The 17515-nt window shown below is 39.8% G+C and overlaps 1 protein-coding gene and 2 long non-coding RNA genes across 6 annotated transcripts in view; 2 read left to right on the forward strand and 1 right to left on the reverse strand.

The window, feature by feature from the left end:
* Window positions 1–17515, reverse strand: part of LOC141370283 (uncharacterized) — a 165577-nt gene that overhangs the window by 136888 nt on the left and 11174 nt on the right. The gene's annotated exons all lie outside the window — the stretch shown is intronic.
* GRAMD2B (GRAM domain containing 2B) overlaps window positions 1–17515 on the forward strand; it is a 123134-nt gene that overhangs the window by 25111 nt on the left and 80508 nt on the right. The gene's annotated exons all lie outside the window — the stretch shown is intronic.
* On the forward strand, window positions 8425–14616 carry LOC141370271 (uncharacterized). Its single transcript, XR_012374171.1, has 2 exons — window positions 8425–8554; window positions 14425–14616. It is a non-coding gene; the product is annotated as an uncharacterized lncRNA (long non-coding RNA).

The following is a 17515-nucleotide window of genomic DNA, read 5'->3' on the forward strand; positions in this document are numbered from 1 at the left end:
CCACACAACCTTGTGTCAACTCTAAGGGTTTGTTTAGATTTGTTTCTTTATCCTCATATATTCTTTTATAACTTACAAATGACTTAAAGCTAAACATGGGGTGGGGACAGTATATAAAGCTAAAAAACACATATTTCTGTTTATATATTTGAATAGAAGTAGAAACCATGAAAACTTTTAAGCTCTAAATTTGAACCAAATGGCCGTCAGGCTATTGCATTTTTCCCATATGGCTGAAGTCCATACTATGATGACCTTAAAGAAACATGGAAATTAGGTAAGGCGTGGGGGGAAATGTACTGCGCTCTGGAGTTTTCTCAAAATCACAGTTTTTCTGGAAAACAAATGTGACTGTCTCTAGAGAAAAACACAAGTTCCACTGGTCAAGTTGTGTCTCATGTCAAAATGAAATATTTTTTCAACAGGGCTACTGGTTTATAAGGTTAAAGTATGTTCTTTACTCAGAAATTTGAGAGTTTGGGCTTTGCCTTTGATGCAAATTTCTCCACCCTTAGCTTCTTCCCCAGTAAAATAAGAGTAAGGACACTATGCGAAGAAGCTTCTTCATGTGTGTACTCAGAATATTAACTCTCTAAATTCATGCGCTGAAAGTTTAAGTGGAAAGAGCCCAGGCTTGGCCCTGACAGCCCTCTGTGACCCGGAACAAATCACTGACCCTGTCCTTTTCTTCATCTCACAAAATGGAGAAATCTACCAGTAAGAGGATTTTTCCAGACAATGGAGAAGTTAAAGGGGGCAGGGGGCAATGAAATGAGGTGAGATAAATAGATATATATATATATATATATATATATATATATAGAGAGAGAGAGAGAGAGAGAGAGAGAGATTTAATTATAAGCTCCTTCTGGGGGAAAAATGAAGAATTCTTTTCAGGGATTACTTCATTCTTATGGTATCTAAGATTTATTTTAGTTGCTATCTGAAGTAGTGGATTTACCACAAAGCTAATAAAGCTGAACTTTCAGGGCTGATCACCTGAATTAACCTCTTCTAATTCAATATTCTCTGTTTGCACCTAATTTTCTATTTTTTTCTTAAAGAAGTCCCCCATATCATATAAGCTGCAGGCCCTACAAAATGCAATCTGCCCCCATCGCTGCTGTTAATGCAAATACACATTTTTCAACCAAGATCAATTTTCTAATATTATCACTGGTGTCTCATCATTATCAGTAAATGAGATAATGTCCTACCAACAGCTTAACAAATCTATACAAGAAGCTATTACTACAGTATGAATGGGTATTTCCAAAATGACTGATTCCTGGAATAGATGGAAATAAAACTTATCCCCTCCACGCATGTATTATTTTTCAGAACACTCATATCGTCATTTATACAGGATGATCACATTACATAAACCATATAATTCATGAACCACACATAGTAGAGTATATAACATATTTAATGTAGAACTTAATTTTAGCGTAAAACATAGATAAAGGTGGCAGTATCTTTATTTTCCTTCTCAAGGAAGAGAAGAAAAATATTACCAAATCTTTTATTTATCTATATTATTATGGCCCACATTTTGGGGAGTTTGAAGAAATACAGATTCCAGAAATTCAAAAGTTGCTGTACTGATAATAATTCCTTTCTGAGCTGAGAAGTAGCATAGAAGAGTAGTTAAGAAGAGCAGCTCCTTGGGGCGCCTGGGTGGCTCAGCTGGTGAGTTTGAGCGTTCGATTCTGGGTTTTAGCTCGGGTCAGGATCTCAGGTCCTGAGATCCAGCCCCACTTTGGGCTCCGCTCAGCTCAGTGCAGAGCAGGCTCGTCCCTCTTCCTCCCCCCACTTGCACGCACGTGCACTCTCTGTCTCTAAAATAAAGAAATAAATAAAATATGAAAGAAAGAGAGAGAGAGGGAGGGAGGGAGGGAGGGAGAAAAGAACAGCAAGTAGACTGACATGGGGTCCCATCTCATTGAAGTGGTTTGAAAGTCTGAACTTCAGTTTCTGCTCCTCTTAAAGGGGGAGTGATAGCTTCTACTTCATGAGGTTCTCACAGGGATTGAATGAGTTACCCTACTTGTGAAGTGCTTAGAAACCTACCTAGCATAGGCAAGCACTGCATAAGTGTTATTTAAAAACAATTCAGGCTGATTTCTACCTTAGACTGTAGTCTCACAAACTGCTTTAGCACCCTGGGCAATGACTGAAAATTTCTCACCTTATTCCACTGTCATTCTCCCACTAGTGATAACATCATGCTTCTAGATCACGCATTGAATTGCCTCATTTCTACTGGAAAAGACTATGTGATTCATCTTGGTATCTCCCAAAGAGTATTATTTAGACTTCTGTCCTTAGCAAGGACAGGAGTAATCCCTGAGAGTATTTGTGGATTCCAAGTTAATAGAGAATTAGCTAAAAACAGAAAACCTTGTAGCTTCACTTAAATGTTTCACAGCATAGGATTATTATGTGTTTTTATTTCAAAAGGGTTTTTAATATTTGCTAAATTGTCCACACTAGGAAATATAGTTATGAATTAATAAGCATATCTCTATTGGAAGTTGCCTCCTTTGTCAGCCTGTAGGAGCAGCTGACTGAGAGGCTGACTTGACTTTGAACTTCCAACAATATCTGGGTTTACAATAATAAAACACAGTGTTTTATTGTGGCCCTAAACCATGATGTACCTGTAAACACTAAATGATTGGGCCATTAATATGTAAATTCTGAGGTAATGCCATAAAGCATGGTAAATATTTAACAGAAATATCAAACCATCTTTCTTAAAGTCTTATATCTGAATGACAGGGAAGGAGTTGGCTAATTTCCTTGTAATTCTATCAGTGGCCCTTAATTAATGATAAATAAGAGAAAGCACACATTGTGATGAACATTCAATCATGCTGATACCAGTTTCTCATCTCTTCTTTGGATCCCAAAAAGGAAAAGCATTGTTTATTCTTGAATTCGAAATAAATAAAATCTTCCTACTATGTGCCTATCAGGTTTTTCCATGGTGCCAGAGGCTATATAACCATAAGCAAACCTATAGCTTTATGTAACCTTTGCAGCCTTTCAAAAAAGCATGGTTAAGAGCAGAGTGATGACCATGGTTCTGTGAGGTAATTCTTAATATGGGCCAACCTTGGTTCCATAATCTTGTCATAAAAATGACAACAACTTAACATTTATTATATGCCTCCTATGTGCCAGGTACAATATTAAGCCCTTTTCACAGATTAGCTAATTCAAACTTCACCTTAATCTCATGAAATAGGAACTATTATTACTGTACTTCCCAGCTAGAAAACTGAAGTTTAAAAAAAAAAAAATGAAGTACTTAATTCCCACGATGTAAGAGTTGGACTCAATCTTAAGACTCTAAATCCCATGTTCTTCCTATTTCACTGTACTCCAGATCTTATAACTTTTAATCTCCTTCCAATGTGGAGTAACAGAATTGGGCTAATGGATGTAGACCTTCTAAAGTAAGTGCAGTGCTTAACATCTGATGTGAGAGTTAGATGTGACACCAAAAGCATAAGCTACAAAAGAAATAATAAATATATTGGACCTCATCAAAGTTTAATACAAAGACACCAACAACAAAGTGAAAGCCAATTCACAGAATGGACAAAAATATTTGCAAATCATTTATCTGATAAAGGTCTAGTATCCAAAACATATAAATATTTCTTACAACTCGATAATGAAAACAACACATTTAAAACTAAACAAAGGTGGGGACACCTGGGGGGCTCAGTCAGTTTAAGCCTCTGACTCTTGATCTCAGCTCAGGTCTTGATCTCAGGGTCATGAGTTCAAGCCCCGCATTGGGCACCATGCTGGGTGTGGGGCCTACTTTAAACAAATAAATAAATAAATGCAAAGGATATGAATAGTTTTTTTTTCTCCAAAGATACATAAATGGCCAATAAGATGCAATATGGTGCTCTACATTAATCATAAGGAAAAAGAAAAGTAAAACAATGAGAGAAAAAAATCCCATAATGAGGTAGGTACCACTTCACACTTACGAGAATGACTATACTCAAAAAGACAGAAAATGACAAGTGTTGGCAAGCATGCAGAGGAATCAGAACGCTTCTACAAAAGTTGGTGGAAATGTAAAATGGTGGGACCACTTTAGAAAATAGTTTACCGGTTCCTCAACAGGTTAAACAGAGTTACAATATGACCCAGCAATTCCACTCCTTAGCATATAGCCAAGAGAATTAAAAACCCATGTCTATGCAAAAACCTGTACATGGATATCATAATACCCTCTGGAAACAACCCAAATGTCCATCTGCTGATGAACAAAATGTGGCTTAGCCACAGAATGGAATATTAATTGGATAAAAGAAAAAGGAATGAAGTACTATTCTATGCCACAACGTAAATGAAAGAAACTAGTCAAAAAAGGCCACATGATTCCATTTTTTAAGAAAGATTTTATTAAGCAATTAGAGAGAGTGCGCACAAGCGGCAGGGAGGTGCTGAGGGAGAAGCAGACTCCGTGCTGAGCAGGGAGCCCAATGCGGGGCTCGATCCCAGGACCCCGGTATCACGACCTGAGCTGAAGGCTGACACTTAACCCACTGAGCCACCCAGGTACCCCAACATGATTCCATTTAAATAAAATGTTTAGAATAGGCAAATCCACAGAGATAAAAGATTTGTGGTTCCCAGGGGCTAAAAGAAAGTATAATGGGATTGACTACTAATGGTTACAGAGCTTCTTTTTGTCATGATGAAAATGTTCTGGAATTAGTGGTGATAGTTGCACAACTCTGAACCATTGAACTGGAGACTTTGAAAGAGTAAATTTCATGGTGTATGAATTATGTCTCAAAAAGCTGTTATTGAAAAAAAAGCTAATGAAAGATTAAAAAAATCATTCTTTTTTTTTAAAACTCATGCTCTGTGAGTACAAAGCATAAATGTAATTTTTCCAGGACCGACAAACTGGCCTCTTGATTTTCAAAAGGAATGACACATTTTTATTAAACTAGATATTATAGATCAATATTTTCTTTATTTGCCATTTAACTTTTTTAAAAAAGATTTTATTTATTCATCAGAGAGAGAGAGAGAGAGAGGGAGTGCGTGTGCATGCTGGGTGAGGGGCAGACGGAGAGGGAGAGAGAGAATCTCAAGCAGATGCCCTGCTGAGCACAGAGCCCAACACAGGGCTCGATCTCACCACCCTGAGATCATGACCTGAGCCAAAATCAAGAGTCAGATGCTTAACTGACTGAGCCACAGGTGCCCCTAGGATTTTATTTTTTTAAGTAATCTCTACCCCCAACATGTGACTCGAACTCACAATCCCGAGATCTGGAATTGCACACACCATTTAACTTTTTGAAAACATTTCCCTTTCATCTTTTCACTGAAACTATGCCAGATCAAGGTAAAGATGTGGGAGAATAAGTTAATAATAAGAAAGGGTTTGAGCCAGGGGCCCATAAGACCACCTCACACTGAGAGATTCACTAGATGCACTCACAGAACTCAGCATATAGTAGTACACAAGGCTAAGACTTACTACAGTGACATAGTAAACTGGGTCATAATAGACAAAGATGCAGGTGGAGTCTGGGGGAATCCACGTATAAGCTTCCTTATGCCCTTTCCCTCCCAAGAAGGGTAACAGAGAATAAATAACCCTCTTCCCCAAGCAAGGAAAATGTAACGACAGGTATATAATGTTTCTGACCAGGGAAGCCCTGCAGAGAGGTGGGATCCACAGTTTTTATTGGAGGCTGGTCACATAGGCACCCTCTGCCTAGACATGCTCCAAATGGAATCTCCTAAAAGGAAAGCAGACGTTGAGCATAAATCATACTGCTTGCACAGCCTAGGCCCAATGAGCCACTTTTATCAGCTTGGGAAAAGTGGAAACACCCCCAAAACCCAAGTTCCCAAGGATCAAGCTTGCAAATACATTGCTTCTTTCCAAGAAGACCTGTCCCAGGTTTGCTATGGTAACTCTCTTCTGCAGAGGGGTGGAAAACCAGGACGTCAAAACCACCATCCAGTGAAACACAGATTCTTGAGGGAAAGACAAAGAGGACTAAGAAGCTCTGGAAGGGTTAGCAGGGTTAGCAGGGACTCAAGGCCAAGGAGACACCATAGGTTTGGCTCCTAGCTCAAAAGTCTACCCATATCCAGGACCTGGGAAAAGCTGGACTGGTTCAAGGAATAGCCTTGGGGTCAGTTAGGCCTGATCTCTTTGAAGTGATCCCAGGATTTTCTAGCTTCACTCCTAGTTCCTACCACCATCCTTGCCTTCCACTGTCTAGTCCTCCGGGTGAAGGCACCCCCCGCCCCCCGCCTTAGTGCTTTCCTGGAATTGGTGTGTCTTTCGCAGGAGAGATAAAAGGACAGAGAGATGAAGTGCAGAGGTCTCTGACCTTTACCTTCCACCTGTGGTATTCAAGAAAGAATCCTCACAGATAGACAGATGTTGAAACGGTTTATCACCAAGAACAGAGTTCATGAAACACTTACCAGCCCAGGTGCCCCTGGAGCCCAGATGTAAAGGTCACAGGGGCAACCCTGAGAAATAAACCCTAAACAGGGGGTACCTCGTGTCATCCTTTTCTCTCCTGCAAATGCTTATCTCATATCAAGAATTTATCTCATAGAAGACTGGAAGGATTTACTTGCTGCCTCAACTCTTCTGGGAGCCGGTAACCACCACAAATCAGCTAGAATATATTTGAAAAATAAAGTGGAAGGGGTAACTTTTTTCCCCCTAGAATATATTTCTGTTACATAAGAATTGTTTAACTTTGACCAGTGAGTTACAAAATTCATCATTACAGGGCAGGACTCCAAGCGCATGCCATGCACAAAAACAGTTTTAAGTTTCTGCGGCTGCTTGGAATTGTTAAGGCTTTCTGCTTTCTCTGTATCTTTTTCTTTTATCACGGGTTCATCATTTTCCTTCTACTTTCTTTCTTTCTTTTTATTAAAATATTTATTCCACCTCTTTTTATAGTAGTAAAAGACAAGAAAGGAACAAGTGCCTTAGAATTAGATATGCCCTAAGTTTGGTATATCCAGGCGCCCTTTTTTTTTTTTTTTTTAAATTTTTTTTTTTTTTTTTTTTGAAAAAGAGAAAGGGGGGGAGAAAGCAAGGGAGGGAAGGGGGTCAGAGGGAGGAGCAGACTCCCCGCTGAGCAGGGAGCCCGATGCGGGACTCGATCCCGGGACTCCAGGATCATGACCTGAGCCGAAGGCAGTCGCCTAACCAACTGAGCCACCCAGGCGCCCCTAAGTTTGGTATATCCAAACAATGGAATAACACGTAGCTTTCACCCATCAGCCTCCTCCTCCTCCTTCCCCCTTCCCCCTTCCCATCACGCTCATCTCCCCCAGACAGTTAGAAACTGGAATTTCGAAGGGTTCAAATATCTGCAGCCAATTGTTTTCTTTGACAATTTCATTTCTCCGATTACCCGGATATAAGATGGCAGCTCACTAACATGATTTCTAATAAAAATTCCTGCATGTTAGCATATGCGTGTACCTGTGTCTTCCACATGAATAGTTTTTTTTTTAAATGGTACCTTCCATAAATATTAAAGTTCATGAAAATCAGTAAATTCTTTTTTGCTAAGTTGTACTTTTAGCCCTATGAAAAAATAGACAGTAAATTCTTATTTAGCAGCCGCCTTTCAAAATCTTCAAAGCTCTGCCTTCAAGATCAGGCAGCTATATAGGAAAAATCAGAGTTTCCCAGAATCAGACTTGGTAGCCCCAATGACTGGCTTGACAGAGAGGGAGGAGACATTCCTGGCAGAGATCAGTCACCCGGGGAGGGCCCCTGCATCTAACTATCCATGTTTAATCTTCACAGAGAGTCAAACTGTCTTGAATCTAAGAAAGTCAACTTAGATAACAAGACACAACAGATGAACCATTAGCAGGTAAGCCTGTCCCCAAGATAATAATAGCCTTCAATTTCATTTGCCTTCCAGTGAGGCAGGGTCTTACTAGGACTAAAAGACAAGTTTTTTCTGAAAAGCTGAAAAAATTGCTTCCTCCAGAAAATTAAAAAGTCAATTTGATATCAAATAGCATAAGTAGACTTTAAAATAAGTAACAATCCTATGTCTCTCAGGCCTTCCCTGAACCATCGTGGGTTCTATGGAAAGGTGATAATCTGGAGCATACTCAGAGATCTGAGAGCATGAGTGAACATGCAAATCTCTGTCGGCTATGCAAGAACCAGGGCTATTAGTCTGCAGAAGCAGAGCTCAGAAGCCAGGTGGGGAGAGCAGAGCATTGGAGGGTCAACGCAGATATTTTAAGGTTTGTCATGTGGTAGAGTCAGTGTACATGGCCCAAAGGGCTAAAAAGGAACAACTAAGAGAGAAGAGATGACATTCCAATCATCATAAAAGAGAACTTGGAACAATCAGAATTCCCAAGGATGAACTGGGCTGCTGTGAATGATAATGAGTTCCCTGTAGCCAGAGGTATTCAAGCTTTTGATAGATTCGTTCAACTTCTGCATTCCTTTATCAAGTGTTCACTCTAGAGGCTCAACACTGGCTACACAGAGGTGAATGAAATGGTTATGATTCCTGCTCTTAACCAACTGAGAGTCTGGTGAGGTGATTTGCTCAGAGGTAGACTCTGAGGGAATTGCTAGAGAAGACTCAAAACATACAACCAGATAGGACCTGTCAAGTTTTCCTGAATCTCAGGAAACATTCCATGAAACAAAGCCATGGGTTTTTCTACATTTGGAGAGCCCCAAATGTGGAATGAGACAGCCAGATTAATAACTCTTAGCTATGGAACAGCTTTCAGCTAGCTTAAAGAATATTTGGGAGACTGTTGGGATTAGGGCTTTAAACTTTTAACTGTGAGTCTCCAAAGTATCTTAAGGAAGAAGCCTCAAATCCATTTTCCTAAAGGGAGCTCTTAGAATCATCCTTTTGCTCTTGGTGACAGTTCTTGTAACTTAGAGTTACACATGCTTTATGGTTAGAAGATACTTGGCCTTTGGAAAAATGGAATGACAGTATTTTATAATTAGGAACATCACATAAGGCCGGTATACATTGAAGAAACAGATGACAAATGATTCTTTTTAATGGTTCACATTTATTCTCACAATTAATTCCTTAACACACAACGCTGTTAAGTACAATCTAGTCTTGCCTATTAGTTATAATTAGTGAAGTTCATTTTCTAATCACTTTGGTAATCAGCACATTTCAAGACATGATCATTTTACCTTAATCTTAATTTCACAACTGTGATCTTAGACTGGATCACCTGATGATTTGGAAAGATTACCTGTTGTAACTACAAGGCCCCTTCGGGTTTGCCTAACTTGACCAGGGGGCAGAGGTGAGGAGCTTTGGGAAAATTCCAGGAAGTTCGCTTTAGTGAACCTCCCAGAATAGCTCCAGGCAACACAGAATTCACAAACACGTCTTCAGGGAAAATAAACTGGCCCTAACAAAAGCTCCTTTCACCTTTTTTTTAAAGCATATTTTAAATACTAAGACTAATCCAAAAAAAAATCTATTAGCAAATTATGTATTAATCAATGCTAGAATGCTAAAAGTTTAAAAAACAAGAAAAAGAACAAGGTCAGGGACTGAAAAGTCATAAGCAGCAGGAGAGAACTTGTTACTCAGTTTCCAGAACAAGAGAGAATGTTTTATAGAAACTTCTAGATACAGACCTGTTTTACCTAGTACTTAAAGAGAAAGGTTTACTATCAAAAAGAACAGTAATACCTTACATTACTATACAGTTTTCTAACCATATTCTTGAGCAGACCATATCTCTGCTGCTGGTTAGGCTCAGACAGTTAAATGCTGAGATAACCCTATGACCCCTAGTCATACACACGCACAGGATCACAAACGAATAAATCACAGAAGTAAGATAATAAGGATCATGGGGCTAACAGTAAATTGGCAAGTTTTCAGTTCACTGTTAGGCTTTCAAAATCTAACAAAACACACTATTTGGCATACTTAGCTGAGGGTCACTATTTCCTAACAGTGGAACCAGCCAGAGAGAAAAATCAAAAGTGTAGGTGTGGGTCCTTGAATCAGGTTTCAGACCCAACCCTGTCCCAGTATTAGCCCTCTCCTGTGGCATTTTCCCTTGCATCTTGCCTTCTCCTCTGTCTGTGCGGCTTCTGCCAACATGCCCACTGGGGCTCCAGGCCATCCATGTGCCTTCCAATCGCCCCACCCCAAGGGGAAAGAAGTCTTCTCTCCAAGTATGACAGTTCTTTCAGCCAACTCAGAAAGCCTGGCTTCATGAGTGAAGAGGCCCACCAATAAGAAATCTACAGCTAATGAACCTAAGAATTGGCAGAACCAGGAAGTGCTGATAAATAGCAGCGAGAAAGATATTCTCAGCCTTCTGGTCCAAGGAGGTGATTCTCCTCTATCTCTAGGTGGGATCCCTCCTGCTCGAGAACCCATCCAGCAGGCTGAGACGAGGACAACCTTCAGTGGTTTCTTCTCTGAGGCATAATCTCTATGGTACTACAGGCCCACGACCTACTATCAATGAATCTGAGGTAGAAAGAGCGCTGAAACCATACAACTTTTATAACTTTGCTAGCAGAACCTGAAGTGAAGTGATGTGAGACTCAAAGCAACATCTATTTATCTCACTCGGTGGGAATATTCACACGTTTAGCTGAAGAAATCTTATCTGATTGAATCACAAGCTGGGGATATTCTGTAACACGCAGCATATGTGTTTCCTAAAATCCAAAAATCCCTCTGTATCCAAAACAGATCTGGCCCCACGGGTTTTGGATCAAGGCCTGGGGATCTGTAGTAGCTTCAAAATTAATTCCAGAGTGTTCCTTCACTATTTCCCTCAGGGGGCTGAATGAATTATACAGGATATTGTAGCTAAAAGGAAAAGGTCACATATAGAAATTAGAAGTCCTCATAATTTAGTGGGGAATTTAATGGGAGGGGAGTACTTTTAGAGAGCCAGGGGTTAGGGTAGAGTCACCCCCAAAGCCCTAGAGAAGACAATATTTCCCCCTTAGCATCTCATCTCTTTGTCTACCTTTGGCTAACATTCACCCAGGAAGGAAGAGTACAGAGAGGGAAATCCATTCCTGAATTCAGTGGGGAGCTCATCATAGGGTAAGAACTGCCTTCACTATACAAACAAGTTTTTATTTTTTTAATTTTTTTTAAGATTTTATTTATTTATTAGACATAGAGAGAGAGAGAGACAGTGAGCACAAGCAGGGGGAGTGGCAGGCAGAGGCAGAGGGAGAAGCAGGCTCCCCACAGAGAAGGGGGACCCCCATGCGGGACTCGATCCCAGGACTCCGGGATCATGACCTGAGCCGAAGGCAGTCGCTTAACCAACTGAGCCACCCAGGCGCCCTACAAACAAGTTTTTAAATGATGATTTGATTCCCTCACTAAGCCAGAAAAGTTTGCTTATGGAGTAGCAAAAGCAATAGAATCCACAATATGGAATAAGCTCACTTTTATGAGCCAGCCCTGGAATCCAAATTCTTTTTACATTACTCTTTTACATGAGAAAATGTATTCTGCATACAAATGCCACGTGGAACACAATGCATTTCCAAGTTGGATGTTAGCTGTAATATGTAGTGTTCTTCTAAGCATCATCACTTATTGTCCAAGAAATATTTATTGGGCACTTTTATTAACAGGTTCTAGGAACAGAAGGTTCAACTAGAGACAATGAACCAGTCCTCACACTGTTCAGATACGAGGGAGAAAGATGAGGGGAGAAATGTAATAGAGATTGAAGTAAACACCTCTTGATGTCAAATCAAGTATGCAATGAAGTCACAGTTTTCTAGTTATAATTCTATACATCCAAAGTCTCCTAAGATGAGTTTCATCTTACTTAAAAGCAGCTGCATATTTTCTGATCCAGAGTTTGATATGCTAAAAGTTTCACACTGAGTAACATAAAAGCCTCCAAATCTTCACAAGTGTAAGAAATTTCTAATTACATATATTTATCCTCCAAGTTCTGCTAATAAGAAAGAAGCTACCCAGGGGCACCTGGGTGGATCAAGCCCCGCATCAGGCTCCCTCCTCAGAGGGGAGTCTGCTTCTCCCTCTCCCACTTGCCCTGCTTGTGTTCCTGCTCTCGCTGTCTCTCGCTCTGTCAAATAAATAAATAAAATCTTCAAAAAAAAAAAAAAAAAGAAGAAAGAAAGAAAGAAGCTACCTGGAAAAGAACAATTTACAAAGTCTCAGTAGAATAAAAGCATCATTTTCCCAAAAGTGAGACATGGAGCACTATTTGAATCTTAAAACAACAGTGCTGAAGTTCATCATTAAAAAAAAAAAATCCCAACTTTGCCAAAAGAAGATGGAATGTTAATGTCTGATCTGATAGTTGCAGTCCACATTTTTAAAAAACCTGTCTCAACATTCTACATACCAACCTTCCAAAAACAATAGTCTAGCGTTATTGAAATGCCAAGGTTAAATTTTCTAAGTGGAAACCGAAAAAATAACAGCTACCTTCCCTGAAATCAGGAAATCCCAGTATCCCACAACACAACCCAAGGAAACAAAGCCTTGGACTTACACACATGCTTTTTTTTTTTTAAGGACTTTATTCATTTGTCAGAGAGAGAGAGAGAGAGAGTGAGCACAAGCAGGGGGAGTGGCAGGCAGAGGGAGAAGCAGGCTTCCCGCTGAGCAGGGGAGCCTGATGAGGGACTAGATCCCAGGATCCCAGGATCATGACCTGAGCCGAAGGCAGATGCTCAACTGACTGAGCCACCCAGGCATCCCAGGCATCCTTTTCATGATAGTGCTATTTGGTAGAAGGGAAGCAAAAAGAGCAAAGGCCTTACTTCTCCACAAGGCAGTTCCCAGGGGGGTAGATGAAGGCACCAGTGTCAACAGAAATGGGAAGCTGTATGTAGAAAGCACATAGAAGCATTACGTGCTTGTTACCTTAGCCCAGATTGTATCAACCATATAATGCCAAGGACAGAAAGTCAGTCCATACTTGATGTTAATCCCCTGAAGGAACAACAAAGAAATAACCAAGTCTTGAAATGAATCATGGGCATATGCAACTCCCTCTCTACTTTGAGATTTTTAAATGCAATGACAAATCCCTGGGGATGGAAATGCCAGCCTGCAAAGCAATAATCAGGATCCTCAAGAGTAGCAGAATAAGGTCTGGGAGGTGTGGATTCTGTACTTGATGAGGTCTTTCACTGGGGAAATTTGGACAATGTGGAAAATTTGGAAGGTCATTAACTAGGAAAGTGAAATCAATCCAGTAGGCCTTTGTTCAGTGTCTCGAATTATGAGACACTAATTTGGCACTGAAGGGAGAATTACAAAGATGTCCAACACATCACCTCCATCTCTTTGGGGAGGTAAGCCTCTACACATATAACCATAAATTGAGTATTGTGCGTTATAATAACAAAAGCTAATTGCTAATACTCATGAGACATCCATTACATGCCACACTCCATTCTAAAGGGGTTTCCATGTTTTATTTCATTTAATTATCACAACCACTCTATGAGACAGGTACTATTAGTCTGCTATTTTACAGTGAGAAAACTGAAGCTCAGAGACGTTGAGTAACTTACCTATTGTCACACAGCTCCTAAGTGGTATATCAGCGATCTAAACCCAGGCTCCAGATGCCATTTACCCCTGCCCACCACACAGGAGAGCATGCAAAGGATTCTAATTCTGTCTGTAGTAATTTATGGGGGCAGGATGAGGTAGGGAGGTGGGGAGAGAAGAGGGAGCTTCCAGAAAGTAAGGGCAATTGAGGTGTGTGGTGCCTCAATGAACACAATGTAACCTCCCACAAAATACTGGGTCCCCTAAACCTAGTTTCCTTATCTCCGAGCAAGACTCATGAGTTTCTCTCTCAGGTCCCTTTGAATCTTTTAATCACTTCAGAACTCAATATGTCACCTCTTGTGACATCACCAGAGACAGTACAAAAACAGCTTGGAAGAAAACAAGTGAATAACAGCTATGTGACATTAGAGTTGTGTACCTTTTCTGAATCTTAGTTTTCTTCACTGACACGACGGAATAATCTTCATAAGGTTGTTGTAGAGATTCAGTAGTCTACACAGTGCCTGGCACATAAGGGGCACTCAATTAAATTTAATCTCTACTTGCCCCCTTCCTTTTGCTTTAATTGCATAAAAATCTCACAGTTATTGAACTCCCCTAAACCTTAGATGAGGGACTTGGATGTGTGACTGGCTACACACTAGTAGAATACCCTTTGGAGGGAGATTAAAAAATAAAAGATGGGATATTTGAGGCCATCAAATATTTCCTAAAATATCTGCAAGGTTTTAATTTGCAATGCATCCATTTTATTTTAAAACACTTTGTCCTTCTCTTGATCTCTCTCATTACCCAACTCAACTACCTTACTGAACAGTCACGTGATAAACTGGAAACCAAGAGGTGAAGACTTATACTATTTATAAGCCATGATTCATATGGCCTAGGAAGCTTTCAACATTCCTTAAGTCATGCAAAAATGCATTGTTAAAAGAATGAAAAACTTTGTGATGTTACATACTGAAATAAATGTGAATGGAAGTGGACAATAAAGTCCTATCCAAAAACACCTGCCATAATTTGAAGCTTTATTGCCAAAGATTAAGTAAAGATAGAGATCATGACACATACCCATAGAAAAGAATAGATAGATATATTGATATCCAAGAGAAAAAAAGAGTATATAAACAGAGGTTTTGTTTCTTCTTTCATTAACTCAGAATACATTTTTTTAACCAGCGCTGGCTCAAGAGATTCGAGACTTTTCATCCCTTTTTACTTCTTTTTAACTAAGGTTTAACTTACATATATTAAAGTACGCCAATCTTAAGTGTACATTCAGTTAATTTTTACATATGCATTCACCTATGTAACCATCTCCCAGATCAATATATAGAACATTTCCAGCACCCCTGAACGTTCCCTACCCCCTTTTCAGATACAAAAAGGTAACCTCTATCTACACTTTTAAATACAGCACTGTCACAAAAATAGGCAATGGTCAATGAAAAAGTAAAGAAGTCCTAAACCTAATTTGTGTCTTCTGGTGCGTGCTAGAGTTTTTCATTACAAAGACTACTCATGGGCAGTTTAGTAACCAAGAGATACCCAAGGCTCTAAGGATTTTGCTCACTGGATGATAAACTGAAAGCCACAGCCTGGGACGTTCTTACTCTGGAAGAGTCAAATGACCCATTTCTTTCTTCTAGAGGAAAATGATTAAAGAACGTATTGGGTGAATTAAGCCAGACTCTTTGCAAACTCCGTGTCAATATGAATGACTCATAAGTGACTCAAATTCTGCTTTGTGGTTAGCCAAGCCAAGATAGGTAATAACCATGAGTCAGTTAGGGCCGAACTCTTGATTGGATCATGAAGCCATCAATTGTGCAGAGAGATGCCTCTGATTTGACATCAATGGAGCATGAAGTTTGAGTTGTTTTCTAAGTGTGATAATTTGACATTCTTGCGTGCATTTCTTTTTTTGCAATACATTTCTTTTCAAATTTTTTATTTAAATCCTAGTTAGTTAACATACAGTGCAATGTTGGTTTCAGGAACAGAATTCAGTTGTCCATCACTTACATATAATACTCAGTGCTCATCATAAGTGCCCTCCTTACTACCCATCACTCATTTAGCCTATCCTCATACCCATCTCCTCTCTAGCAATCCTCAGTTTGCTCTCTATTGCTAAGAGTCTTTTTTTTTTTTCTTAAAGATTTCATTTATTTATTTGACAGCGAGAGAGGGAACACAAGCAGAGGGAGAGAGGGAGGGGGAGAAGCAGGCTTTCCGCTGAGTGGGGAGTCCGATGCGGGGCTTGATCCCAGGACCCTGGGATCATGACCTGAGCCAAAGGCAGACGCGCTCAACGACTGAGCCATCCAGGCGTCCCAAGAGTCTCTTATGGTTAATTTCCCTCTCACCCTTTTTTCTTTTCCCCCTGCCCAAATGTTCACCTGTTTTGTTTCTTAAGTTCCACATATGAATGAAATCATATGGTATTTGTCTTTCACTGACAGACTTATTTCACTTAGCATAATACAGTCTAGCTCCATCCATGTCATTGCAAATGGCAAGATTTCATTCTTTTTGATGGCTGAGTAACAGTCCATTGTGTGTGTGTGTGTGTGTGTGTGTGTGTGTGTGTGTGTGTGTGTGTGTGTGTATACATACCACATCTACTTTATACATCAGTCGATGGACATTTAGGCTGTTTCCATAGTTTGGCTAATGTTGATGATGCTGTTATAAACATTGGAATGCATGTACCCCTTCAAATCTGTATTTTTTTATCTTTTGGGTAAATACCTAGTGGTATAATTGCAGGAACATGGGGGTAGTTCTACTTTTAACTTTTTGAGGAACCTCAATACTGTGTTCCAGAATGGCTGCCCCAGTTTGCATTCAATAGGTGCAAGAGGGTTCCCCTTTCTCCACATCCTCACCAACACCTGTTGTTTCTTGTGTTGTTAATTTTAGCCATTCTGACATGTGTGAGGTGGTATCTCATTGTGGTTTTGATTTGTATTTCCCTGATGATAAGTGATGCTGAACATCGTTTCATGTGTCTGTTAGCCATCTGGATGTCTTCTTAGGGAAAATGTCTATTCATATCTTCTGCCCATTTCTTAACTGGATTATCTGGTTTGGGGATGTTGAGTTTGGTAAGTTCTTTATAGATTTTGGATACTAACCCTTTATTAGATATGTCATTTACAAATATCTTCTCTCATTCCCTAGTCTGCCTTTTAGTTTTGTTGATTATTTCCTTCACTGTGCAGAAGGTTTTTATCTTGATAAAGTCCCAACAGTTCATTTTTGCTTTTGTTTCCCTTGCCTCCAGTGACGTGTCTAGTAAGAAGTTGCTACGGCCAAGGTCAAAGAGGTTGCTGCCTGTGTTCTCCTCTAGGATTTTAATGGTTTCCTGTCTCACATTTGGGTCTTTCATCCATTTTGAATTTTTGTGCATGGCATAAGAAAGTGGCCCAGTTTCACTCTTCTGCATGTGGTTGTCCAGTTTTCCCAACACCATTTGTTGAAGAGACTGTTTTTCCATTGGATATTCTTTCCTGCTTTGTCGGAGATTAGTTGGCCATATAGTTATGCGTCCATTTCTGGGTTTTCTATTCTGTTCCATTGATCTATGTGTCTGTTTTTGTGCCACTACCATACTGTCTTGATCACTACAGTTTCATAATGTAGCTGGAAGTCCGGAATTGTGATGCCTCCAGGTTTGTTTGTTTTTTTTTTTTTTTCCAGGGTTGCTTTGGCTATTCAGGGTCTTTCGTGGTGCCATACAAATTTTAGGATTGTTTGTTCTAGGGCTGCGAAAAACTCTGGTGGTACTTTGATAGGGATTGCAATAAATGTGTAGATTGCTTTGGTTGTCTAGACATCTTAACAATGTTTGTTCTTCCAATACATGAGCATGGAATGCGTTTCCATTTCTTTGTGTCCTGAAT

The sequence above is a fragment of the Callorhinus ursinus genome, unplaced genomic scaffold (genome assembly GCF_003265705.2).
Source record: "Callorhinus ursinus isolate GAN/ISIS: 27379988/994484 unplaced genomic scaffold, GSC_fseal_2.0 scaffold30, whole genome shotgun sequence".
Lineage (NCBI taxonomy): Eukaryota > Metazoa > Chordata > Mammalia > Carnivora > Otariidae > Callorhinus > Callorhinus ursinus.